The sequence below is a fragment of the Aedes albopictus genome, chromosome 2, assembly GCF_035046485.1.
Source record: "Aedes albopictus strain Foshan chromosome 2, AalbF5, whole genome shotgun sequence".
NCBI lineage: Eukaryota > Metazoa > Arthropoda > Insecta > Diptera > Culicidae > Aedes > Aedes albopictus.
The window spans coordinates 422,313,391-422,329,195 of record NC_085137.1 but is presented as its reverse complement, the minus strand read 5'-3'; the positions used below and the strand labels follow the sequence as shown (position 1 = coordinate 422,329,195).

Below are 15,805 nucleotides of genomic sequence, written 5' to 3'. Positions count from 1 at the left end.
TAGCTGGGATCTACGGAAAAGTAAAATTGCTCTTCCTCGGAAGGTGGCATCGAGCATGCAAAAAAGTGGAATTCCGGAACAAAGCGCAAACAGTAGGAGAAACACTGTGTAAATCTATGTAGATGCAAGCGGAGCAAAAAGGCTTAAAGCAGATGTCTTGATTTTCATAAATATTAAACAGCAGCAATCAGGCTGGTTGGTGGGAGTGACAAAACGTTTTTTTGCTGCTTCTCATCCGGCTTATGAAAAATGACGGTTTTCCCGGCACTGGCACTGTGCTTCAATGATTCTGATCGTTTGAATTATATCAACCTATGATAAAAAAATCCTTACCTTCCGTCACTCGCGCGATTGGGTACCGCGGCCTGCACCACGGTATTGCTAATCAGAATAAAAAACTAGATTTTTTCAGCGTGATGTACAAAACACAACAGCGTGGCAACATTTGCAAAAAAAGTCGCGGAAACGAAATTTGGAATGTAGATCAGTCGTTTCCTTGTTTGATTTTTTGCAGCTCTGTGTATCTCCGTGGCAAACTGCTGTGTTCCATCCCTACGGTCGGTGGTAGACAATTTGCCTTTTCCGCTGCAAGCTATTTACTTATTCTAGGGGACGGTTGATTATGCTACTGCTGTTGCTGATGCCTTACTCCCTAGTAGTACATAGCTAGTAGCAGAAAAGGTGTGTTGTAGTGGGTGCAATTTTCTTTTTTCTCCGGTTTGTGACCAGATTTCCTTAATTTTCTTGCGCATTATCCTAGCTTCGGTGCATGGGAAATGTGCGGCATGTGGTATTTGAACAGCTTACCGACAGATTGTTTCCATTGCAATTTACATACTTATCTTGATTGAATGCAAACGAATGCTCTATCAGCAAATTAAATGATGCTGAAGGAGTCTTATAATGACAACGGAATCCTGTAAACAATCTGGATTTCTATTAAGTGGATAGCCAGTGCTATCAGGGTAAAGTCAGGACTGGTTACTCAAGGTTGTAGAGATTAGAACGATTAGGGTAAATAATATCGCAAATTGATAGTCATGAAGGTGTGTGTAAAAAAAAATCGATCAACAAAGTATGTCACGACAAAGGTTTCTAAATTTCACCGATTTCACCTCCCTCTTAACTGGAACGTCCACATTAGCGTGGGTCAACGGAACCGTTTGCTCAGATCAAAGCTTTTTTGGTTACACTTTTGGGTCCTGATTAGGGCCTGTCCATAAACTACGTAGACTCTTAGGGGGGACGCGGGGGTCTGGCCAAAGTCTACGCTCCATACAAATTTCGAAAATTTTGTATGAAAAAAAATCTACGAGAGGGGAGGGGGGGTCTGAGATGGTCGAAAAAAAGTCTACGTAGTTTATGGACAGCGCCTTATCTGTGCAAATTTGAGGCACGGATAATGCAAAACAATAGCCTTGTTTGTTCTGTAAAACTTCGTCGAAGAACGCAAAGCGATCCGATACTTATTAAAAAAAAGTTATATTCAACAAACGGCATGCATGTGTTTAAGTTTTAACATGTATATAGGAATAACAATAACAACAAAATCATGCTATTTCGACAAGCAATGCCAACACTGTAACTTTTTCATAAGCATCTGATCAATTCGTGGTCTTCGACAATGTTTTTCAGGTCACCCTAGGTTATGTATGTTTTCACATTATTGACTACATGGCTTTAGAAAAAGTCAAGCTTCTCATGAGAGAAATGCAAAAAGATGTGTTTTCCCATGTAAAATCCCTAACAAATTTCAAACGCGATGCGCTAAACGTAGACATAACCGATCGTGCCTAAATTTTGCACAATTATTTGGGTTCCAAAACGGGATCTGAAAAGCTTTGATCTGATGGGATGCCATCAAATTTTCCATTTTTCCATATAACGGGTGACCCACTCTAGTCTCCAAAAGAATGACTTTAATATGACACCTAATCAAAAAATAATTTCGGGCAACATAAATTTTCACACGATTTTTTCCTGTAATTATCACAGAAGAGGCATTCATGCCAGACATCGTTCAAGAATTTTTCTAAATATTCCACCGAGAATCCTTTTAGAATGTACTTCTTTAGGGTTTCTTTCATGATAACCTTCGAGGATACCGCCAGAATTATCTATAGGGATTATTTCAGAATTTATAAATGTTTTTTTTTCATAGTTTTATAGAAAGAGGATTTTTAAAGGTATTTCTGGAATGATTACAGCAAGAATTCCTACAAAGATACCGCCAAGCATCCTTATAGAATGCATTATTGTTCGTGTAGTTTTTTTTGGAAATTTCTCCAGGAATTTTTCTTACGACTTCTAAACAATTTTTTCAAGAAATTTCTCTCAAGATTCAAAAAATCCTTCAAAAATTTCTCCTGGAATTCCTTTAGGTATTGGAACTTTTCCAGGGTTTTTTTCTTGAAATCTATCAAGAAATTTATCTTAGATTTTTCTTCAGAAATTCAGATATATTTACAGGAGCTCTTTCAAAAATAATCGTCGGAATTTCTCCAAATGTTCCTTGAGGTAGTATTCCATATAGTCAGAAATTCTCTCAGGTATTCACTTATAAACGTCTCTACAGACTTCTCAAGAGATTCTTATGGATCTTTCTCCAAGGTTTTCTCCAGAAGCTCGTACAGGTATTCTTCAAAGAATTGCCTAGGATTTTAAAGGTTTTTCTTCAGGGTTTTTTTTTCAGAAATTTTTCCGATGATGTTTCAGGAACTTTTCCAAAGATTCTCTTAGTAATTTCTGCAAAAAAATACCATTTTTCAATGAATTTTCCAAGGTATCCTTCCGTTAATACCTGCAGAGAGTTCCCCTCTTCTTCCAAGCATTCTTTCTAAGCCTTCTTCAAAAATTTCATTTTCTGCTGGATTTGAAAAATAAATCTTCAAGATTTGTTTTCTTTCTGCAAAATTTCCTTCCGAAATTTTATAAGAAATTCTCCCATAAATTCCTCCAGAGATCTTCAAGAGTCCTTCCAAGGATTTCTTCTGAAATTACTGCACTTTTTGTAGCCAGATTGTTTTACCGCTGATGTCGCAACCTTACTGGGACTCAAACACGACTGCTTTGCTCGGTTTCGTCGCTGGGGTCATATATGATCCCTTCAGCCCCGATGGTTTAAGGATTTTTATTATATACTAGCTGACCCGGCAAACGTCGTACTGCCTGCCTACTGTGTTTTTTGGCATACAGCTCTATAGGGACGTTCCCCGAAAAGTCACCTGTATGGGAGCCCCCCGTTCCAGAGACTGGAGAGGTCTCACACCAAGCTAAGAACCTTCCTCGGCCCCAGCAGCATCCACATACAAAATTTCACGCCGATCGGTTCAGTAGTTTCCGAATCCATAAGAGTCAGACAGACAGACAGACAGACAGACAGACAGACAGACAGACAGACAGACAGACAGACAGACAGACAGACAGACAGACAGACAGACAGACAGACAGACAGACAGACAGACAGACAGACAGACAGACAGACAGACAGACAGACAGACAGACAGACAGACAGACAGACAGACAGACAGACAGACAGACAGACAGACAGACAGACAGACAGACAGACAGACAGACAGACAGACAGACAGACAGACAGACAGACAGACAGACAGACAGACAGACAGACAGACAGACAGACAGACAGACAGACAGACAGACAGACAGACAGAAATTCATTTTTATATATATAGACTAGCTGTCCCGGCAAACGTTGTCTTGCCAAGCTGTGGTGGTTTGACAATTGTTGAGCTCATAACGTCACCGCACTCTAGATTGGTTTCATTTCGATCGTGTTGATTTCCTTCCCACCTCACGAAAATCAGTGTTTTATCAATTTTCTTACTTTTCTAGTTGATTTTCGTAACTTTTTGTACATATAAACACAGTCATGAAAACGAATCGAACCGTGCAAGAGCCATCCTAATCAGTTCAGCCGTTTGTGAGTTTTGTTGCCTCAAAGGGATTCCAAACTCATTTTTATATATATAGATTCGCCCAGGCATAAGTAACTTTAGAATTTTATCCAGGAATCACCCAGAAAATGTGAAAGTATTTCTTTTGGGAATTTCTAAAGTTGTCATCAAAAGCTTTCTGAGGGATTCCTTCGGACAATCCTCCAAGGATTTCTTTAGAAATTCCTTCAGAAATTCTTTCAAAAAAACTTCCAATTGTTAAGAGAAGATCTGGGAGAACTTCTGAAAAAAAAAATCCTCAAGGAATATCCGAAATGATTCCGACGGTACCACAGAAGTATTTCTCGTTTTTGTAAGGATTTCTGCAGAAATTTCTAAAGGAATATCTCAAGGAGTTCTTGGAGGTACCATAGGAAGAATTTTCAAACGAAACTGTTCACGAATTTTAAAACACATTTATAGATTTTTTTTTTCAAAAAACTCCATGAAATTTTTTATAAGGAAATCCCTGGCTGAAATTCTTGATGAAACCGCTGAATCTTGATGAAAGCCCCTGAAGATACTTTTGAAGGAATCTCTGGTAGAATTTCAAAAGGCATCCGAACAGTCTTAAGGACAAAAGTTCTGAAATCCCACTTCAACATTGCACCGAAACTTCAGACGCACAAATCTAAAGAAGGAAGCTTCAAACAACAATGTATTTCATTATTCTGTTCTTGTTCACTTGTAAATAGCTTAAAATAAAAAGCTCAGGTGCACTGTTTTTGTTTACGAAGAGATTTGTGCCCTTGAAATCGTGAGTAGGTGCCAAAGTCGGCCATTGTGGCGGCCATTTTGGGATTCTAACAAGTCTGTCCTTAAGGAGTCTCTGATTTTTGAAGAAATCTTCAGTTGCATCCTTGTGGAATCTCAGGAAGTACACTTGAATAAATATCTAGAGGATGATCCGAAGAAATCACAGAGATTTTCTTGAAAGAATCCCTGAAGGAATTTCTGAAAATCTTCTTAGATAAACAGTTGTAAAAACTACTCGAGAAATCGTTTGTAGAAAATAATATTGAGAAATTGTAAGGAAATTCATGAAAAACTTATAAATTTTTGGAAGGATTTTGTGGAAATATTCCTGGAGCAATCTGTGAACGTATTTCCAAAGACATAATAAGCTATTGATAAAGATCTCTGAAATAAATATAAACTCTTGAGATAAAAGTTCCTGTGGAATTCCCTAAGAAATATTATTGTTTAAATTCCTTAAACAACCTGTAGTGAAATTCTTACTGAAAATGCCGGATAAGTTTCTAGCAGAGTACATAGAGCAATATCTGTAAGAAATCCTGAAGAAAACGCTGTATGAATTTCTGTAGATAACTCTAGATGCATTTTTGCCCGAACTACTGAAACTTATTATGTTAAGAATCTCTGGAGGGATTCGAGTAGGGTTTACTGGATGAATCAGTGAAGAAATTCCTTGACACATACCTGTGGTAATTTTCAATGGAATCCTCAGAGCAATTGCTGAACTTATCTCTGATGCATTTTTTGAAGAAGTACGTGTACGAATTTATGAAGGATACTCTCGAGAACACTCAATTTTTTTAAAGGAATTTGACAATTCCTGTAGATCTAATTTCTAATTCTTGCCTGTAGACAATTCTGAAGGAATCCCTGGTAGGGTTTCCATCCATTCTGGTTCAGTAGGACCTGTGCTGATTTTGGGCTAATTTTGGCAGACATTTCTTAACAAACTTTCTAGGTTAAATCACCGCATGACTCTATGATAATTAAATTTTAATGGCTTTTCTCGGTGAACTTAATACTACTTAAAGAGAAGGGAGTAACGAAAGTAATGAAAGAAACGGTGGATAGAATCGCAAGTGTGCGATGAGAGAAATTGAATAGAAGTTGAAAATAAACAGAGGGTCATAATTGAACATAGTTGTCTTTGTTATAATTATTTGCATTATTTTTCACAAGCAACCAATCTCAAATAAACCAAATGTCTCATCAGTCAGTGTTATACTCAATGTTAAGTAATTCTATTCCAAAAAGAAGATAATAATGCTTCCAGGGACAGGCCAGTGCATAGAATAAGCTGGGGTTTCTAAAAGTTTTTAGGAAAAAGTGGAGGGGCATTTATTTATTTATTTAGTTAAAGCCTGTATCCGCAATATTCGGGACACAGAAGTACGGCTATAGCTCTATAATGAATCGGTAAAATTGGCCAAATAATTGATTGAGAACTCTCTGATATATGTTTATTATTTGTGCCAAATTTCATAAAAAAAAACGATGCATTACTTTTGACTGTGGATGAAAAACAAACAGACGTGGTTTTAAGCATTTTGTACAATCACGACTAATTTTCATTCGCATAATAGATGACTTTTTTACACTACAGCTCAAAATTCTGTGATGATAATTATGAAATTTCGTTAGCAGTTATGATACTTATAGAGACACTTTCTTGCAAAATTTCATCAACTTTGATCAATCAGTTTGGAAGCTACTAGTATTGATAGGGAGGGGTAAGTGTTAGTGAAAATTGTTCGTGCTTTTCATGTGCGATGTATGCTTACTCATAACTTTTGAATTTCTCTGTCAATTTTCATGAAATTTTCACAAAAGGTAGTTAATAATGTGTACACTGTGGTGCATAATTGATCGGACAAACGCCGATTTTCATACAAAATGGCCAAGTTTAAGATGCTGTAACTATGGTTTGCTTTGTTGGATTGAGCTTAATTTTTGACACGGAACTACAAATATGCTGAATTTTGTGTATACAAAGTATAAAATGTTTTCGTTCACAGGTCTGAGCGTGGCAAGGCGTTGAAAATATTGCAAAAGTGATCGGACAGCGGCACGCGTGTAAATCAAAGGGGTACCGCTGTCCGATCACTTTTGCAATATTTTCAACGCCGCACGTGCATTTGGTGCGTGGGTGAATCTTTTTCGATCGCAGTTTCTTCTGGAACCCGTAGAAGGCCCGACTTCCGCTGATGATGCGCCTCCGAATTTCTCGGCTCACGTTGTTGTCAGCCGTCAGTAAGGATCCGAGGAAGACGAATTCCTCCACCACCTCGAAAGTATCCCCGTCTATCCCTTTGATTTACACGCGTGCCGCTGTCCGATCACTTTTGCAATATTTTCAACGCCTTGCCACGCTCAGACCTGTGAACGAAAACATTTTATACTTTGTATACACAAAATTCAGCATATTTGTAGTTCCGTGTCAAAAATTAAGCTCAATCCAACAAAGCAAACCATAGTTACAGCATCTTAAACTTGGCCATTTTGTATGAAAATCGGCGTTTGTCCGATCAATTATGCACCACAGTGTATATTATGCCAGCAAAATTTGATGATTATTAGTATAGTACTTTCAATATTACAATCGAAACAATGAAGGGTGCTGACTAATTGCTGTCTAAGGGGCTAAAATCACGTTCAATCCCAATACATGTTTCGACTATGAAATTGTTGATAGTGCATCGATTTTTTTGAAATTTTTCCTATGCAACAAATGTAGATTGAGAGGTTTGTGTTCAAAATTTCAGCCATTTTCTCTGCCAAATTTAAAAGTTACAGCGCTGACAAGTAAAACTAGGGGTTGTACAAAACTCAACGGCACACATTCTATTCTTTCATTGCTACAACAAAAAGCATTGCACCGATTCACATGAAATTTTGTAGGTGAAATAAGCACACCTTAAGATGTTATTTGGCCAAATATGAGCAATTTTAATGTATTTATTACACAGTTACAGCTGAATTTCTGCGTCCCGATTGTTGCAGATACAGGCTTTAACATCAAATTCATGATAATGCTGAATCAACAATTTGCCGCCATAATACTCGATTTGAAGCTGCAGCTCTCTAACGTCGGTCACGCCCAACACTCGCCAGATCACGCTCCACCTGGTCCGCCCATCGTGCTCTCTTTGCAGGGTTGTTGTCCGGCATTCTTGCAACATGCCCTGTCCACCGTATCCTTCCGGCTTTGGCCACCTTCTTGATGCTGGGTTCGCCGTAAAGTGCAGCGAGCTCGTGGTTCATTCTTCTCCGCCACACACCGTTCTCCTGCACGCCGCCGAAGATCGTCCTTAGCACCCGTCGCTCGAAAACTCCGAGTGCTTGCAGGTCTTCCTCGAGCATGGTCCATGTCTCGTGTCCGTAGAGAACCACCGGTCTTATTAACGTCTTGTACATGGTACATTTGGTGCAGGGGTGAATCTTTTTTTACCGCAGTTTCTTCTGGAGCCCATAGTAGGCACGACTTCCACTGATGATGCGCCTTCGTATTTCACGGCTCACGTTATTGTCAGCCGTTTGCAAGGAACCGAGGTAGACGAATTCTTCTACCAACTCGAAAGTCCCCGTCTATCATAACATTGCTGCCAAGGCTTGTCCTGTGTCGCTCAGTCCCACCTACCAGCATGTACTTTGTCTTACCCGCATTCACCACCAGTCCGACCTTTGCAGCTTCACGTTTCAGGCGGGTGTACAGTTCTGCCACCGTTCCAAATGTTCTAGCAATAATATCCATGTCATCCGCAAAACAGACAAATTGGCCGGATTTCGTGAAGATCGTACCCCGGCTGTTGAGCCCGGCTCGTCGCATAACACCTTCCAGGGCGATGTTGAATAGTAGGCAGGAAAGTCCATCACCTTGTCGTAGTCCTCGTCGAGATTCGAATGAACTGGATAGTTCACCCGAAATCCTTACGCTGCTCTGCACACCGTCCATCGTTGCTCTTATCAGTCTGGGAGAACTGTTCTCGTCCATAATTTTCCATAGCTCTGTGCGGTCGATACTGTCGTATGCCGCTTTGTAGTCGATGAACAGGTGGTGCGTTGAGACCTGGTATGCACGGCATTTCTGGAGGATTTGCCGTACGGTGAAGATCTGTTCTGTTGTCGACCGGCCGTCGATGAAATCGGCTTGGTAACTTCCCACGAACTCATGTACTTTAGGTGAAACACGACGGAAGATGATCTGAGATAGCACTTTGTAGGCGGCATTCAAAACAGTGATCGCCCTGAAGTATTCACATTCCAAATGGTCGCCTTTCTTGTGAATGGGGCAGATTACCCCTGCCTTCTACTCCTCCGGTATCTGCATGGTTGCCCAGATCTTGACTACTAACTGGTGCAGACATGTGGCCAACTTTTCCGGGCCCATATTGATGAGTTCAGCTGCGATATCATCCTTACCAGCTGCTTTGTTGGTTTTGAGCTGGTGAATGGCATCCTTAAGGACAAGGTATTTGGAGTACATAGCTCAAAATTTCTAGAGCACCGTTTTTTAGAACCGTTGAACGGATTGGAATTAAAATGCATCACGCTAATTGTTCAGTGGTTGTCAACAGCGTGATGCATTTTAATCCAAATCCGTTCAACGGTTCTAAAAAACGGTGCTCTAGAAATTTTGAGCAATGTACTCCAAATACCTTGTCCTTAACATCCCTCAGCGTGGGAGTTGGTTCATTTTCGTCCTCCTCTGCACTGGCATCGTCGTTTCCTCCGTTGCCGTGGTCTTCCGATCACCTCACGTCCATCCGTCAAAAGGCCTCTGTCCTTATCCCTGCACATTTCGGCTCGCGGTACGAAACCGTTGCGGTATACGTTGAGCTTCTGGTAGAACTTCCGTGTTTCTTGGGAATGACACAGCAGTTCCATTTCTTTACTCTCCGCTTCTTCCAGGCGACGCTTTTTTTCTGCTGTTTCCGCTTCTGTTTGTAACGTTCCACATTCTGCCGGGTCCGGCACGGTAAAGGCTGGGTATGCTGCGCAATTCAGATCCCATTGTGATCCACTAGCCTCTACCCAGCAACTCCTATCCCTACCTCCACGCGGTACCGGCCGGAAACTATGAGCAACCTTAGGGAAGATCGGGTAACCAACCCCGGTGGGAACTTTGGTCGTAGGCTGACAGGGAAGGGGGGGTTTGCTTCGGCAAACCTGAGCGTCTGTTCTCCAGGAGGAGCGGCTCACAACAGCGTCTGATCCCCATGTTAGGGGCGGCTGATCTACGTCCGAGTGCCAGGGAAGGACTCTAAGCTCAACTGTGCACTATGGTCCTCCAGAAAGTAGGGGGTTGGTGTCAGGCCCTAAGAGCCAGCCGTAAAAAAACATTGTAACGGAAAATCAGCAACAGAATAATACGAACCGAGACCAACGGCAACGACCCCAGCGAACAAAAAGGACTTGCGATTGGAAACTCGGTACGTGGAACTGCCGATCTCTCAACTTCATTGGGAGCACCCGCATACTCGCCGATCTACTGAAGGACCGCGGGTTCGGCATCGTAGCGCTGCAGGAGGTGTGTTGGACAGGATCCATGGTGCGAACGTTTAGAGGTAATCATACCATCTACCAGAGCTGCGGCAACACACGCGAGCTGGGAACAGCTTTCATCGTGATGGGTGATATGCAGAGGCGCGTGATCGGTCGGTGGCCGATCGACGAAAGAATGTGCAGGTTGAGGATCAAGGGCCGATTCTTCAACTTCAGCATAATAAACGTGCACAGCCCACACTCCGGAAGTACTAATGATGACAAGGACGTATTTTACGCGCAGTTCGAACGCGAGTACGATCGCTGCCCAAGCCACGACGTCAAGATCATCATAGGAGATTTGAACGCTCAGGTAGGCCAGGAGGAGGAATTCAGACCGACGATTGGTAAGTTCAGCGCCCACCAGCAAACGAACGAAAACGGCCTACTACTCATTGATTTCGCCGCCTCCAAAAATATGGCCATACGTAGCATCTTTTTCCAACACAGCCTCCCTTATCGTTACACCTGGAGATCACCACAGCAGACGGAATCTCAAATCGACCACGTTCTGATTGACGGACGGCACTTCTCCGACATTATCGACGTCAGGACCTATCGTGGCGCCAACATCGACTCCGACCACTATCTGGTGATGGTCAAACTACGCCCAAAACTCTCCGTCATCAACAATGTACGGTACCGGCGACCGCCACGGTACAACCTAGAGCGACTGAAGCAACCGGATGTCGCCTCAGCATACGCGCAGAATCTCGAGGCCGCGTTGCCAGACGAGGGCGAGCTCGATGAGGCCCCTCTAGAGGATTGCTGGAGTACAGTGAAAGCAGCCATCAACGACACAGCCGAGAGCACCATCGGGTACGTGGAACGGAATCGACGGAACGAATGGTTCGACGAAGAATGCAGAACGGTTTTTGAGGAGAAGAACGCAGCGAGGGCGGTAATGCTGCAGCAAGGGACTCGACAGAACGTGGAACGTTATAAACAGAAGCGGAAACAGCAGACCCGCCTCTTTCGGGAGAAAAAGCGCCGTCTGGAAGAAGCGGAGTGTGAAGAAATGGAACTGCTGTGCCGTTCCCAAGAAACACGGAAGTTCTATCAGAAGCTCAACGCATCCCGCAACGGCTTCGTGCCGCGAGCCGAAATATGCAGGGATAAAGACGGAGGCCTCTTGACGGACGGACGTGAGGTGATCGAAAGGTGGAAGCAGCACTTCGATCAGCACCTGAACGGCGTGGAGAACGTAGGCACGGGAGCCCACGGCAACGGAAGGAACGACGACGCCAGTGCAGCGGAGGACGGAAATGAACCAACTCCCACGCTGAGGGAAGTTAAGGATGCCATTCACCATCTCAAAGCCAACAAAGCAGCTGGTAAGGATGGTATCGCAGCTGAACTCATCAAGATGGGGCCAGAAAAGTTGGCCACCTGTCTGCATCGGCTGATAGTCAGGATCAGGGAAACCGAACAGTTACCGGAGGAGTGGAAGGAAGGGGTAATCTGCCCCATTCACAAGAAAGGCGACCATTTGGAATGTGAGAACTTCAGGGCGATCACTATTTTGAATGCTGCCTACAAAGTGCTATCCCAGATCATCTTCCGTCGTCTGTCACCTAAAACAAATGAGTTCGTGGGAAGTTATCAAGCCGGCTTCATCGACGGCCGGTCGACAACGGACCAGATCTTTACCGTACGGCAAATCCTCCAGAAATGCCGTGAATACCAGGTCCCGAAGCACCACCTGTTCATCGACTACAAAGCGGCATACGATAGTATCGACCGCGCAGAGCTATGGAGAATCATGGACGAAAACGGCTTTCCTGGGAAGCTGACTAGACTGATTAAAGCAACGATGGACGGTGTGCAAAACTGCGTAAGGGTCTCGGGTGAACTATCCAGTTCATTCGTATCTCGCCGGGGACTGCGACAAGGTGACGGACTCTCATGTCTACTCTTCAACATCGCGCTGGAAGGTGTGATGCGACGAGCCGGGCTCAACAGCCGGGAAACGATTTTCACAAAATCCGGTCAATTTGTGTGCTTTGCGGACGACATGGACATTATCGCTAGAACATTTGGAACGGTTGCAGAACTGTATACCCGCCTGAAACGCGAAGCAGCAAAGGTCGGACTGGTGGTGAATGCCTCAAAAACAAAGTACATGCTGGTAGGCGGAACCGAAAACGACCGGATCCGTCTGGGTAGTAATGTTACGATAGACGGGGATACTTTCGAGGTGGTGGAGGAATTCGTCTACCTCGGATCCTTACTGACGGCTGACAACAACGTGAGCCGAGAAATTCGGAGGCGCATCATCAGCGGAAGTCGGGCCTTCTACGGGTTCCAGAAGAAACTGCGATCGAAAAAGATTCACCCACGCACCAAATGCACCATGTAAAAAACGCTAATAAGACCGGTGATCCTCTACGGACACGAGACATGGACCATGCTTGAGGAGGACCTGCAAGCACTCGGAGTTTTCGAGCGACGCGTGCTAAGAACGATCTTCGGCGGTGTGCAGGAGAACGGTGTGTGGCGGAGAAGGATGAACCACGAGCTCGCTGCACTTTACGGCGAACCCAGCATCCAGAAGGTGGCCAAAGCCGGAAGGATACGTTGGGTAGGGCATGTTGCAAGAATGCCGGACAACAACCCTGCAAAGCTGGTGTTTGCAACGGATCCGGTTGGCACAAGAAGGCGTGGAGCGCAGAGAGAACGATGGGCGGACCAGGTGGAGCGTGACTTGGCGAGCATTGGGCGCGACCGAGGATGGAGAGCGGCAGCCACAAACCGAGTATTGTGGCGTACTATTGTTGATTATGTCCTGTCTTAATGATGTTGAACAAATAAATGTATGTATTCTGCCGGGTCCCTTGATGCAGCACTACCGCCCTCAGTGCGTTTTTCTCCTCCAAAATCGTTTCGCACTCTTCGTCCAACCATTCGTTCCGTCGATTTCGTTCCATGTATCCGATGGTGCTCTCGGCTCCGTCGTTGATGGCTGCTTTTATTGTACTTTAGCAGTCCTCTACAGGGGCCTCATCGAGCTCATCTCGTCTGGCAACGCGGCCTCGAGATTCTGCGCGTACCCTGTGGCGACATCCGGTTGTTTTAATCGCTCTAGGTTGTATCGTGGCGGTCGCCGGTAACGTACATTGTTGATGACGAAGAGTTTTGGGCACATTTTCACCATCACCAGATAATGTCTTTCAATATATTCAAAATGTCTTTCAATATATTCGAAAAATTGATTTACGTCAAAAGTTCTTCGATTGAAACAGAATTGTAGTGTCCTCAGCGGTTGAAGGACGTGAATTCCATAGTGATCAAATTCACCCCGCTGATTAACTACCCCCCATATTACGGTACCATATTTTTGGGTTAAGCTTCTGAAATGAGATATGTCGAAATAACAGTTTCAGCTGTGGTTCTAGACAACGTGATTTAAAAATGAAGAAAATATGCATTGTACTTCGATGATTGTTATTAGTTGACTTGAATCATATGTAATTTGCTACAATTTAACCAAATTAATAGCCGCATGATGATAATCGCTAAAAGATAATTAAGCCACCACATTTGCACATCATCACTGCAGTACCGCTCACACCATCGTCGTCATCGGGATTTCGGTCGCAGTGCTGTCTGGATGTTTTCGCCTCACGCGTATGACTCAATGCCCCCTTTCACCCATATTTTGCTCGAATTCGCGCGTGAGCTTTCCCAACATGCCGCAGCTGATGCAGCAGCAGCAGCATCATTGTAATCCAGCATCGTCGGTCGGGTCGGGTTGGTTGTCCTAATTTCCAGCATTCTACATTTTCCAGCCGCGCACCGGAGTGAGCAGTGAGCTGTGACACAGTGAGCAAACGAGCAGCCCACCTCCTCCTAGCGACGAGCAGAAGCGCAACAGGACGACCTGATTTCGAGTCGCTCTCTCTCCACATCTGTCCGTCATTGACCGGTCCTTATCTCCGTTGGTTGCTTCTCACGTGGTTTTCCTCCGCTCTGCTCAGTGACGGAGATGCATCGCGTGGAAAACCAGGAGAATTTTCTTTTGTGATTGGGAGCGAGCGGGAGAGTTGATGTGAGGGCTCCGGCTCACTGGTTCGAATTGGGGAACGGAGCTCCAGTTCAGTGCCGTCAGAAACATTGGCGCGTTCGGACACTGTCGGTATTCGGGACTCGGTCGGAACCTGTGCTGGCCAGTTTGTTCTTTCCGCAGCATCCAGCAGCAGTGACCCCTGTCGGTGTTGTTCTCTTGACTTTGGACGTGGTGTGGGCTGCCAAGGATGTGAGATGAGAAGGGATGCTGGGTAGTGTGAGCGCGAGGTTGCCCTCGCCTGATGATGGTAGTGTCTGTTTGCGGTTTGGCAGCGTGTCGTCATTGTGTGCGAACAGGTGAAGGGAAGTGATGCGTGGGTAGTGGGTGGGTGGTGGTCCTTGGCCTAGGCCCGTGCGAATCTTGTTGCTTGCTGGTGGTGCCTGCCGTGCTGAGTGCGTTTGTGTGTTGTTGAGGTGTATGGTGGTTGGTTCGTCTGCAACAGGGGGTCATTGTGATAAGCGTGAAGAAGAGTGAAAGCTGCCGTGAGAAAACGCGACCTGGGAGAGCTTGCGGAGAGTGCTGACGTCGAGAGTGTGGGTTGTAGTAGATGGTGCCTTAGCCAAGAGGATGCTGGGATTGTTCTGCGGAGTCAAGAGAAGAACGACGGCGTAGGAATGGAAAACAGTTTTTAATTAGAGGAAGAATCGGAGAACAATGGTCAAGTAGTGCCCCGTTAGAGAAGAACAACGGGCTGATTGAGCGGGAAGAATAGGGACATTGCCAAGAGGAAGGAAGAAACGAGGCTAGCATTCGCATTCGACATGCATAATTTCGTGTCCGGGATGGTTCCGTGTCGTGTCAAGAAGATACGTTGTGCCTGTGGATTATTAGCAGAAAAATATTTTTCAGAGATGCAGAACCTCGAGTGCGTGCATGCCAGACCAGGAATTTATTGCTGAAGGATTTTCGTCGGTTTTTCCGTGCACGGTCGCCGATCCGAACGAGAGCAAGCCGAGAAGAGTGATTTCACTTCGGAATATTTAAATAGCTAGCGCTGAATTTTGCCTTGGAATTCAACCACTGCGGCAGTTTTGGAATTTGGATTTCGGTACAGAAAATTGAGTGAAGCATCAAGCATCAGGAACCAACGGAATTTATCAGAAAGAAGCATAGCAAGAAAGTGTGAAATCAAGGGAACGTGTGTAAAGTGCTACGTGTCGGAAGATTTATTGGCAATAATGGGGTATAATCAGCTAGAAAGCGGAAAAATTCTTGGAATGAGAGAATAAAAGCACATCCTGCAGCAGATTGTACGTGAATCTCCATCTCTCACACTCTCCTGCGAATATATAGCATACTGCTGGTAGTGATGCTGCAGACCAAGGCTTTAAGCCTAAATTCAACGTTAAGTGCTATACGTCAATAAGAGAAGAAGAAACGTGTTTGCCGTCTAGGAAATCCAGCGATTTAAAGAACAACCCGTGTACAAATATGTGTACGTCTGAAGTAAGTGTTGGCGGAATAAGTGAAAATCTTCATGATAAAAAAT

General features: G+C 44.3%; 1 protein-coding gene across 4 annotated transcripts in view; it reads left to right on the top strand.

Annotated features, from left to right (window-relative positions):
* The window catches only part of LOC109426613 (uncharacterized), a 678,826-nt gene that overhangs the window by 14,425 nt on the left and 648,596 nt on the right, over nt 1–15,805 (top strand). For 2 of the 4 annotated variants that reach the window (XM_029869670.2, XM_062853562.1), the window contains exon 1: nt 13,997–15,762. The exons of 1 other annotated variant lie outside the window; for it this stretch is intronic. The gene's annotated coding sequence lies outside the window, so the exon portion shown is untranslated. Of the gene's footprint in view, nt 1–13,996; nt 15,763–15,805 lie in introns of those variants that run through there. One more of the 4 variants, XM_062853561.1, reaches the window with a different exon arrangement.